Raw genomic sequence first — 13066 nt, 5'->3', positions numbered from 1 at the left:
GACTGATCCGTTCCTCAAGCTGCAGAAAGATAACAAGAATTGTCAAAGATCTGAGGAGAATAATATTGTATGAAAAATTACTTTGGAAATCTCACCATTTTAATTGCAACTCTCCTGGAAATGCAACAGTTCCCATATAGACATTCCACGACCAGGTACCTTTAGCTATTACAGAAGGGGAATAAATGCATATGCATGCTGCATGTATATTTCCAAGCACTTTTCAAGATCAAGCCAACAAATGAATGAATTGCATACATCCAGTCAATTAAGGATAAGATAAATATGACATACTTAACAGAAGCACATACCAATGACAGAGAAAACAATAGCAGTAGCACTTAGACTTATATACCACTTCACAGTGCTTTACAGCCCTCTCCAAGTGGTTTACAGAGTCAACCTATTGCCCCCAAAATCTGGGTCCTCATTTTACCCACCTCAGAAGGATGGAAAGCTGAGTCAACCTTGAGTCTGGTGAGAAGCGAACTCCTGGAGTGAGCTAATTGTTCTTGTACTTAAAAATTCTTTTCAAAATGGATTGCTGGGGCAATGAATCATGATGGGTGTTGAGTTGACATAGCAACGACATGCAGTAGATAGGTCCTGAATGATCTATCTTCAAACTGATATTTCCAGTTGGATGTCACTTGATTATCAAGAGGATGTCAACCCTTAGCAAACCACGTTATTAGATTTGTAGCTTCAGACTTGCAAGATTCTGTTAAAATAGCCTTACAGTAACATAGAATTTGCTCATCTAATCGTGTTTCCGATCTGGTTTACCTAGAAAGGCACACATCAATCTTGCCAGTCTGAAAATACAGACTTCTCACCATCGTTTCTTAACTATATTATCCGTTAGGACCAGGGGTGGGATTCTACCGGTTTGGACTGGTTCTATAGAACCGGTTGTTATGATTCTGCGCAATTCGGAGAACCGGAAAATCATTCCCCTGGCTGGCCCTGCCCCTCTCTGCCTACCCCTCCCCTCCCTACCCAGTCAGTCCTTATCTCATGCCCGACATCTCTGACTGTGTTCTTTCTCGCCCAGTCACTCCTTAAGGTATTTCCTTTTTTTCCCCCTCTCCCAACGATCAGCAGTTCCTATTATCAGCTGTGCCGGGATTCCCCTCGCTTATTTATTGCTTCGCCCAGGAGACTTCCCGGAGGCCCAGGAAAGCTCAAAAACTGTGGTGTGTGTGTGTGTGTGCTGCCCCCCCCAAATATCCATGCCCACCCAGCCACACCTACTTAGCCACACCCACAGAACCAGTTGTTGAATCCCACCCCTGGTTAGGACAGGTCCTTCCTCTGTTTCTTTCTCCGAGTGGGGGAAAGAAAGCCACTCCTGCTTCTCTTCTCTGATTGTCTCCGAGAGGGCAACTCTTCCCCTCTTTCCCCAAGGTCATCCACAGAGTCCATCACACCTGGGGAGCTGCTGCCCCCTCTCCTGACTTAACCTGGTGACAAAGCATGCCATGCCCGGCTAATCCATCATACCGAACTCTCCACCATCAATGGGCTATTGCTCTTTGAGCCAGTGGCAGAAGAAAGACCTTCTCCACCTGCCTCCTCCACTGGCTCTGTCCCATTTTCGTGTTCTTTAGCAAGGCCTGGTCAGCTCCCTTTGGCAGATGAGACTCTGCTGTCTTGCCATGCTCACCCGATGATCCCAGGGCTGTGATCTGACCCCAAACCCCCAATCCTGGGCCAGTGGCAGGAGGAAGAAGATGGTGAAGGTCTTCATGGGATGGGAAGGGTAGGCAGTGCAGTGAAGTATGGGCAAAAAGACAGAAGGGAGGGGGGACTAGGCAGGTGGCATTGGGGGGGGGGGGACTTGAAGCAGAGACAGTTTGTCCAGGGCAGGAGAAGAATGAGGTCCTTGCTTAACAACGGCTCTGCGGCGCTTGTTACTTGAGACTACCAGAACTGCTATTCCTAAGTGGCATGGTCACACTATGTTTTGCTCAATGACTGCTTTGCTTAGTGACAGAAATCCTAGTCCCAACTAGTGTTGTAACCCAAGGACTGCCTGGAGCAATCAAAATCACGGGCTGGAGACTTTGCATAGTTAAGTATTGCCAAATAAATACTTGAATCATGAACATTGTTTCATTTCTGTGAACACACACCAAGCTGCATATAATTACTCCCCACTCCTGAGTAATTAAAGAAAAGGATCCCCCCCCCCAATTCTATATTTCCCATTTGTAATTAATGTCTTGAAATCCCTTCTGTAATCATTCCATTTTAAATGAGCATTTGCATTAGCATAAAACCTAAATTGTTTAATTAGGTGATAATCTATTCAAATAACAGATGAATACATTTTGGGGTGGGATAACTTTATAATCTTAATGGGAAACAAACACCTTTTGAGATGTACATTTGAGGAAAAGGATTTGGGAAAGAAGTCTATGGTGTTAACAGAGCCAGTGATGTAGAGAGCAGATAGAAAAGGGCTAGGATGTCATGGAGGATACCCACGGGGTGCAAAAGCTTTGTGGAAGAAAGCTGCAGGCACCGAGGGAGGTCAGGAAAGTTATGCTTTGTGTTGCACTTCCAAAAAGGCAAAGGAAACCAAATGCTCCAGAAAGAGAATCGGGTGTGTCTGCCAGCTGAGCTTTGAAAAAGAGGAATGGGCCAGGAGAATTACTGCAGCAGAACACAACCAGAAAGAACTAAACTTCAGGAGAAGTTGACTGAGTGATTTGACAAGAGGAAGGGAAGCATTGAAACAACCACATTCAGACTTGTGTCAGCAACAGAGATACTGAGCCAAATGGGAAAGGGCTAGTTGATGCTGCTGTCCAGGAATGATACCCAAATCGGGGAGAAGGTGAAGATAGCAATAGCCCTTAACCTTATATACGGCTTTATAGTGCTCTAAGCTGTTTTACAGAGTCAGCGCATTGCCCCCAACAAACTGGGTCTTCATTTGACCCACCTCGGAAGGATGGAAGGCTGAGTCAACCTTGAGCCTGGTGGGATTTGAACTGCCAAATTGCAGGCAGCCAATAGTCAGCAGAAGTGGCCTGCGGTACAGCACTCTAACCACTGCGCCACCAAGGCTCTTAGATGTCCAGCTAAGGAGAGTTTCAACAGCCGTTTAGCCCATCCCATCCCTCTATTTTTACCTACCTACCTCTACAAACACTGGCCTTGTTAGAAGGCAAGAGAGTAAATGAGTTTCATGATCCAATCTGGATTGGTCACCGGGACCAGAGGTTTAGTTCTGAGGATGGGCTCCAGCACAACTCCAAAAGCTCAGAAGACTAAACCTCTGGTCCTGGTTACTGACCCGGATTGGATCCTGCAATATTATCCTGGGACAGGTATGTTTGCTTTCATTTGTGAGAGTAAGTTGGTTTATTCATTTATTGATAGGAGTTGTTATGGTTGCCCAACTCAAAGAAGACCCAGAATGGTGTACAATACACCCAAAGAAATTTCAGCATGTGATCTAGAACTTGGAGACATCACAGATACGATAGAAGGTGGGAGTCTCTGTTTCCATAGGATATGGGGGAAAGACAAGAAAATAAATTTATGATACTTAAGCACTGCCTAGCATTTCTGTTTTGATATTAGGCATCAAGAGACAACCCAAAATATTTTTGGAGTCATATCACCTGAAAGAACAATCAAGAACATGGCTGCGGGATTTTTAAGGATTATAAACACCTCCAGCTTTGTGTATAAAGTTCTGAAAAATGCTAGGTAGATTTTTTTTTTTAGCCTACGCATCTCTGCTACTTTCTGAACATCCTTCAACAAAAATAAGTGATGACTAGGGACTCATATTGTGCTACACATGTATATACTTCATCCATATGTATGATATGAAAATGATATCCCAGATGATATGATATGATATTAGTCTTGAAAAGATTTTTTGTTGTAGCTTTGGTTGAGAGAGAGCACTGGGTAAAAGAGCTGTGATTAGATATTCTTAAGATCATTGAGGACTTTATATAATCTTGGCCTACGGCATTGCGTTCAGTATTTGAGAAGAACCAGTATTTGCTGTAGATCACAAACACTGCAAAGCACCAAGAACAGTATTTTAAAGGGGGGTTTCTTCAAATCCACCAAACCACATTTCAGATTTCAGGCACTTCTAAGTTTGGGAGCATTTATTTTTAAACATTCGGTTGGGATACATCCAAAATTGTATGGACGCTGAGAAGAAGCGCAATGGAAATAGAAATGCTGTCAAGGCAATATTGCCAGGGTCTTTCTCTTCTATGTTGGCAGAAATTAATGTCTGGGAGATCTTATGCAAACTTTTTGCATTCTTTACTGTACTCCACATGGCAGCTTGTATAAAATACACATATACAATACACTCGCATGCATGGACATATACACGCTCGGTCATTACATAGATGAGTATTTCAGTCTCGTTTGCTGTTTGCTTTCTGAAATTGGCATAATACTTCATTTTTAACATGAATGCATTACAAAGGAAAGCAAGAAGAACAAGAAAGGAGGCTTTCCTTTCTTTTCCCCTTCCCCCTTCTGCTTTTCTTTTCATTCCCTCTTCCCTCCCTTCCCTTTTCCCTTCCCTTCTTTTGATCCTCTGGGACAAAAACCAGTTTATTTTTAACTGCAGGGAATCCCTACCAGATCCCATAAATATGTAACTCAAGAATTAAATTAGCTAGCAGCTATCTGAAGCAAATAACCTACAAGGAAAATTGTGTTTTCAACCTGGCCAGCTGATGGCTGGTTTTCTCCAGCCTTAAGAAAGAAATTAAGGAGAGGACCATGCATTACTCTCTCATTTCAAATCCTCTGGAGCAGATAAACATTATCATGAAACTGGCCAAGGATGAAATTTAAATAAGTAGTGATTGGAAATGATGACAGCAAGAATTCCTGACCCACAAAAACAGACAAATTAGTTTAATTAACTGCAAATCTTGGAGTACAAAGATATGGGGGAGTTATTTAGTTGTGCAAAGCATTCTCAATATTTCTGTAGAGATTAGGCAAAAAACGCTGCCATATAATCTCTTTGCCAAAAAAAATATGAAGGAAAAAAAATATGTTAGAATTATCCACATTTTTTCTCATTTTGAGCTTCTGTCATTTTATAATTCCACTGCAGTTTACAGAGTTATTCCATTTGTCTTGTGCTGCCTAGTAGTGGTAAATCTTCCTTTGCTGAACTTCTTTAGAGCACAGTTCTGCTTGCAGCAAAACCTCATACGTAACAGCCATGTGTACAAAATTATGAATCCTTCCCTAAACTTGTATCGGGCGTAATCCAGTCTTTGAGATTTCTTCTGTGCAAAAAAGAATGTTGTTTGTAGACAGTGTAACACAGATGAAACACGTAAAAAAAGAGCATTTCCTACTTTATTTGCTAGAAGTTTATTGTACACCCGTAATACTTAAAATTTCATTGTTCCTTGCAAGACTCTTCCAGTTAGCCTTTTATTAACTTGATGTCATTTTTTTTTTTTTTGCTTTTTCTTGATTTCCTGAAATATACTATTGCTATTAATTGCATGGTTTCATGGCTTCCTGAAATATACTATTGCTAATTTAGTTCTGTTTTTTTCTGGTGTAGCTATAAAGGTTGTATTGGAAAGGTTGAAAGTGAAGAACATTTGGCCCATGTTCTGTGTTACTGAGGGATGTAAGTAGACGAGATGAGGAATGTGTAGTTTTCCTGAAGTTGCTAAACTACGATTCTCAGTATTCTTCATCATTGAGCAGGGTTGCTGGGGCTACTGCAGGTTGCTGTTCACCAATTCTAGACTCACAAATTTCCCATCACCGGTTTGTTCTCCTAGCATCCAGTAATCACGATCCCTATAGCAACAACGATAAACAAGAATCGCCTATGTAATATCCAGTTCTCCATAGTTATCTTCACAGAGTAATAGTAAAATATGTTTCTTGTAATAAAGGAGGCCGTTTCGTTTTTATTCTATTTTATTCATTTCAGGCTCAAAGAAAAGGAAAAATTAAGGATTAAAACAATTTCAAATTCTTTTCAATTCCGAAAGTCATGGATAGAGCAAGCTAAGGAACATTTAAGTTCAGTGCCATGTATATGCAATAATGCAGGGGTGTCAAACTTGTGATGACACATTGTTGTCACATGACAACTTTTTTCCCCTTCGCTAAATTGGGGATGGGCATGGCCAACATGTGACACATCTGGGCCATGAGTTTCACACCCCTGCAATAATATAGAGGTAATCCTTGAATTACAACAGTTCATTTAGTGACAATTTGGAGTTATAATGGCACTGAAAAAAGTGACTTATGGCCATTTTTCACACTTGCCACCGTTGCAGCATCCCTATAGTCACATGATCAACATTCGGACACTTGGCAATGGGTTCATATTGATGACAGTTGCAGTGTCCAAGGGGTCATGTGATCACCTGTGGTTACCTCCTAAACAACTGCTGTGATTCACTTAACAATGGTGGCAAGAAAGGTTGTAAAATGGGGCAAAAATCATTTCACAAATGTCTCACCTAGCAACAAAATTTGGAGCTCAGTTGTGGTTCGTGGTTCAAGGGCTACCCGTATTCTGTAGATTCACAGAATGAAACTTTGTGCCTTTATACGTGCAGCTCGGTTTTGAGCCCAATCTTCTTCATCTGCAGATTGGAGGAGCACTAAAGCATAAACCAGCTTAATGTCAACATTTTATAACCCATGCAGTGTTTTTATATTTATTGCTCTTAATACGGATGGTGAACAAATCAAGGTTCCCTTCTTAATTTTGCATCTATTGAACAGAGAGTCATTTCTGCCCTCATTTGATATAACAGGTTATATACATGTTTAGGAATGTATCAGAGGTGGTATTTAGCAGGTTCTGACCAGTTCTGGAGAATCAGTAGTGGAAATTTTGAGTAGTTTGGAGAACCGGCAAATGCTACCTCTGACTGGCCCGGCCCCCATCTATTGTCCACCTCCGGAGTCCCAGCTGATCGGCTGGGTCTTCTTTGGTTGCCCTGCACAGGAGAACAGAGCTGGAAAGCAGGTTAGTGGGGTGGGGAGGGAATGGGGATTTTGCAATAATCTTCCCCCTGGAGTGGGGTGGGAATTGAGATTTTACAGTATCCTTCCCCTGCCATGCCCACCAAGCCATGCCCACAGAACCAGTAGTAAAAAATTTTGAATCCCACCACTGGAATGTATAGAGTTGGCTCTAAATTGTGCATTGTGATATTTTGATGTAGCAGCACTATCAACCTGTATAAACATAAAAAGAGCTCACTTTTATTTTCTTGTGGAACTTTCTGTAATATACATGTTTGGTTTGCAGCTTTTGAGGCACAATTCGGAAAGCTGCATTTGAATCTTGTAGTAGACTGAGAAATAACCAACTAGCTTAAAAAAAAAATTGGACCTTGAACAAAATTATCTCACATGCTTTCATCGTCCTGCTATAAGCATTTGTAATTGTAAATGTTATTCTGCAATTTCATATTGTCCTAAAGTTGACAAAAATATTGAGAAGATTAAATGTCTCACTAGCACATAACTTCCTAATCAGATTCATTTTCCCAGTGACACCAAATTATCACTTCCCCTCTTATCACTCAGGTCAGATCTCTTGCCTTCAGATAGCAATAGACAGATTTCTTGAATATTCATTCAGAAGTATTCATTAGCTTGTTTCTAGGTTAAACTTTCTTTGTACATTTTTCAATAGATAATTGGATAGCATCTTCTCAAAGAATTCAAAGATCTAGACCAGGGATCTTCAAACCTGACAGCTTTAAGACTTGTGGACTTCAAGTTACAGAATTCCTCCTTCAGTCATGTTAGCTCAGGAATTCTGGGAGTTGAAGTCCATAAGTCTTAAACTTGCTTAAACGAGCTCTCACATGCTCTGTGTGCCACTTCTGGCATGCGGGGCATAGGTTCACCATCACAGAATTAGATGATCTACAAGCTCCCTTCCAACTCTGTTAATCTGTATCTACCTCCAGTCAGATAGCTGCTGAGGACAACTTTTCTAGGGAAAAAGAGGTGCAATCACAGCAGTGGTGGGATTCAATTTTTTTTTACTACTGGTTCTGTGGGCGTGGCTTGGTGGGCATGGCAGGAGAAGGATACTGTAAAATCTCCAGTCAGAGGGGGTATTTGCCGGTTCTCTGAACTACTCAAAATTTTCGCTACCAGTTCTCCAGAACTGGTCAGAACCTGCTGAATACCACCTCTGAATCACAGCCTTTGTCAATAAGTTTTTTTTCAAAGGCCTCAACTCCCTGCATCAAGCTACTTTTGTGGGTTTCAGGTCAACCTGCAGCCCAACAAAGACCATGACCATGCTGGTGGGTTAAGTTCATTTAAAAGACCCATTGAGGGTTGATGTCTCTTTCCCCCTCCCCCAGACTCCCTCCAGCAGGTTATGTTAGTGTCAAGTTGGGCCAGAATATTACAGCGATGGTGATGAGGGCTTTGAGCCTCAGCAAGGCATTTGAACTATTTTCTTCTTTCAACCGACTGTTGATTATTAAAATGTTGCAAATCCCAATGCGGGATGGTCTCATTGTGCTGAACTGCTGAAGGCCAAATTGGACTTATCTAATGGTGGGTGACAAAAAAAAAGAAGAAGACGAAAGAAGCCACCATTGTCATTTCTCTTGTTTGGTCCCACTTCCATTTGTTTTCACACTGTGCGAAGAAACGAGGCAAGAAGCTCAAAGAAACCTTGCTTGAGGCTGATGCTGCAGTTTTGCGTCCATGTGGAAGGAGATGCTGAAGCCTTCCGGATGATGTGGAGTTCCCCGGTGTCCAGATGCTGCTCAAGCAGAGTGCGCCAGCTGTCTTCCCAACTGGTGATCGAGGATCTCCCGGATAAAGGCAATCGGATGCAAATCTGCCGTGAAAATGAAAAGCTGGCCGTGTGCAGCCGCCTTTCTCCAATTACTTTCTCAGCTGATGGGTGGCTGAAGCTTCCAGCAGGGATCAGGGAAAATGCACCAGGGAAGTCCTATTGCCAACCCAAAGCCCTCCCAAGGAAAGTTTTCCTCTCCTTTCTAGGCTAATTGAACAGCATCTTCATGATTTGGAAAATGTGCAGCATTATTATTCTTTTTTTTTAATGAGACCAAGTGGCAAATCAGGATGAGATTTTATGCTTTATTCAAAGGGAAGTGGAGGTTCCTTGCTTTATTTGAAACTAAAACTTGAAGTTTTATTATTTTTGCTTGTGTCGCTGTTCTGACCTGTGCATTAACTTTTATTTTACAGTTGTAGACATCCATGTGACATCCGATGTGTGACGAAACTCCTACACAGGAGCTAGAAGACACCAAAGTTTGTAGTTTTTTTACTCTTTCAAAGACAAATATAATGTGTCAGTTTCTCTAATATTTGAGAAGCTTTGTCTTTTTTTCTCCCCAAGAGGCCGGCGGATAGTCTTCTCCAGTTTGCTGTAATTGGAAGCCTGCTGAATTGCATGTCAGCCTTCATGTAGCATGTAGCATGCAGTCTGCTACACGTATTGGCCTGCAAATCCACAATCTTCTCCTCTTCTGATGAATACTGGGATTTACAATCTAACACTGTGTCTCCCGACTTCGGCAGCTTTGAGATGTGTGGACATCAATTTGTGTTTTTAAAATGAGTGAGTGACAGCACCGGTCTTTTAAATTAATACACCAATACATTTCTAGAATACTTAGCAATGACCTTGTTGGCTGGGGAATGCTGGGAACTGAAGTCCACACATCCCAAAATTGCCAAGGTCTAATATCTTTGAAGGATTCCTAGCTGGAAGAAGGTTGACTTTGGTTTTCAACCTTCTTAATTTCTAAACAGGAAGCAACTAGCAACAGCTTCTATTTATCCTTCAACCTGTTTAGTTAGAAGTATGGAGGTTTATTTCATGTAAGTCTACAGGACCACGATGAAACCTGACATTTCTTAAGATTTTATGAGTTCATTTTGGAGGGGGGAAAAATCACAGTGCAAGGGCTCTGCTCTAGTCAACAAATATGGAGGCAGCCAGGTCACTGAGGAATGAGGAAAGTTGCTTGGTTTAGCCGTAGCATTTGGCCATCTAGATCAATGCTCATGTACTGGTTGAAGTTCTTTCAGGCAAAAGTCTTTTTCAGCCATCCTTGTAGATGTTAGGGAAGTGGAGAATATCCCTTGAGCCTTGAATAATGGGTCTTCTACTATTTGTCCCTAACTGAGCATCATGGCCCAGATGCTGGTTGCAAAATTTTATGCCTTTGCAAATATCAATATAGTGAGAATCAAAATGTAGGCCAACTTGTTGTATTTTTTTCCAGGGCAAGACCATCATCTCAAAATTTGGTGGAGGAAAAGTTGAGAAGCCTAAATCTTTTTGCATTAAAAAGAAAAAAAAAACTGTGAATGCCTTGCCAAATTTACCAGCAAAATTCTATCCCAAGGAACCTATAGGGCTGCTTTGGAAACCAAACTGCCAAAGAAATAATGGGGCTCTTTGAAAAAAGGTATGTATAAGCATAAAAAACAGATAAAAGAAATATGCAGTCATACAGTATTATATTTAAATGTAAGATCCCACCGCACCCTGTTGTTTGGTACAAAAGTGTGCATGTGACAGTGATCATGTATGTGTGTGCGTGTGTGTGTGTTTGTGTGTGTGACACAGAGAAAGAGATAGAGGGAGGGAAGGAGAGAGAGGGAGAGGGAGAGAGAGAGAAAGAATACACACTTTGGCACACACCTTTTACCAAAGATGCAAATCAGCCTTCAGCAAAAACAATATAATCAAAACACTCCTTATCCCAACCAGCTAGGATAATCAAGCCAGCTTGGTACACAAAAGATGAGACCAAACTTTGGAAAGACCAACATCTCTTCTGGGATACAACTCAGGTTTCCTCTTCTCTCTTTGGCAATACAATGGCTGGAGAAGCTATTGGAAATGTCCTCCCTGTTGCCCAAATGGCTGCTTATCCATCATGAAGGACATCCAAAAGGACCCAAAAGATTTAAATTAGCTTCTATTGTAAATTGGGATAGGAAAACCTAGGACTCAACCCTGAAAGAACAACCATAAAAAATTAAGCCAATCCCTGCTAATGTCTTCCTCATTATTATTTTTTCCTTACAAATGTCAAGGGCTTACCTTAATTAATACTGAATTGCTATCAGCGCTTTGCAAAGGGTCAAGTGGGATTTTAAAGGTTTTGACATTAACCAGTTGCCAGTCTTTGTGGATCTCATTCATGCCCCCATTCTCCTATTTCATTCATCATTGATCCTTGTGACATGAACTTATCCATACGGTGGTTTGTTTCCAGTTTTAGCTCTGTGCGTTTTAAAAGCAGTTTTCCTCCTGGCCGGTGATAAAATCAACATATAATACTTATGATTTGATGCGAAATAAAAATTCAGGGAAGCTACTGTTTCATATGGCATGATGTGGGAGCATAGACCTTCAATATTCAATATTCTCAAAGATCCATCTCATCTTGGGAACCCTTTTTTTTAAACTATTACCATCTGGCAGATGGTACAGAATATTAAAAACAAGCACAAATAGGCTGAAAAACAGCTTCTATCCCAGGGCAGTAGCTCTTTTGAATTCTACTGTATAGTGCACTGTTGGTGCGGTGTCAGGGGTTTTCGGTTCAATGTGTGGAATGTGAAAGGTGTGTTTGTGTTTATTTTCATGGTCATGATGTGCACTGAAGATGGTGTTTGATTTCGTTGTACGAGGTGCAATGACAATAAAGTAAACTAACTATTATCAGCAATATTAAAAAAGAAGCAGGGGAAATATGAGCTATTGGGGTAACAATCTATCCCACTTCTCAATGCAACTATTTACATATTTCATTCAACTTTATAAGATAATTCTCTGTTATAGATAATGGGATACTGAAAAATCATGCAGAAATCAGGAATGTATAAGTAGAAATAGATTTATGATGATAGAGTCTGAAATAGAACTGGGCATGTTACCCAAGTCAAAATGATATACAGCCTCCAATGTATAGCTTCAATTGAACAGACCCCATATTTAGCAGACTTCAAATCAACAGACTTGAATTTCTGCTGGGGTATCCCCTGAAATAATGAACAATTTTGCAGTCATTAAATTTATGTTACACGAGACAATCTGCAACCCATTGGATCAGAGATTTCCTTACCAGAGTCCTCAACGCTTTCAGCGGTGGCAGAGCTTTTAATGTGCTGGAAAAGTTCTTTTTTTAAAAAAAACAGAGTAATATTCAAAGATGTATCTGTCTTGAAAGTAGCCCAGGTTGAACTCTATAGCAGCTGACTGCAGGATGCCTCTGTGTACGCCTCAGGGCATTCTGGGAAGAGAACAGAAGTCACCAGGACCTGAAGTGAAGTTAAACTTTGGATAGCATATTTAACCAGGCAAGGTTACTGTTACCGATTTTATTTTTAATGGCTTGTTTATATACTTTAGAAAGAGCAGCACAATTGGCTCAAAGAAAGCAGAAACATGTTTTATTTGGTTATACATAAGCTTAGGTATAATCTAGGTAGTTATAAATGTAGGTATAATTTAGGTCAGGGGTCTCCAACCTTGGCCACTTTAAGCCTGGAGGACTTCAACTCCCAGAATACCCCAGAAGCTGGCTGGGGTATTCTGGGAGTTGAAGTCCTCCAGGCTTAAAGTGGCCAAGGTTGGAGACCCCTGATTTAGGTAGTTAGTTCTAGAGGTTGTAAAAATGGCTCTTAGATACCTTCCCAGAAACTTTCTTTTATATGTTTATAAGTGGCCTTTGTGTGATTTATACCCAACCTTTATATTGTACAACTCCAGCTGGTGCAGATAATGCTTCCTCTTCCTCTTTCTCTCTGTGAGAAGGGTGGGCATCTGAGAACAGAATTAAAAGTAAAGTCAGCAACGGTAGTCTTGCCTGGTTGAATATGCCATGCAGACTTTAACTTCACTGCAAGTCTGTTCCTTTCCCAGAATGCCCTGAAGCATACGCAGATGATGTTCATGGGATCTTATCACTGGCTTTTGGCCTAAATTGGTCAGAAAGAATCCAGCCCTGCTGCTGTTCACAGCAGCTTCTGCTCTCTTCCCAGAATCCAC

Source organism: Notechis scutatus, chromosome 2 (genome assembly GCF_049901735.1).
Source record: "Notechis scutatus isolate UNSWTSFEM ecotype Mainland chromosome 2, rNotScu1.2, whole genome shotgun sequence".
NCBI lineage: Eukaryota > Metazoa > Chordata > Lepidosauria > Squamata > Elapidae > Notechis > Notechis scutatus.
Note: the sequence above shows the minus strand (reverse complement) of the source record.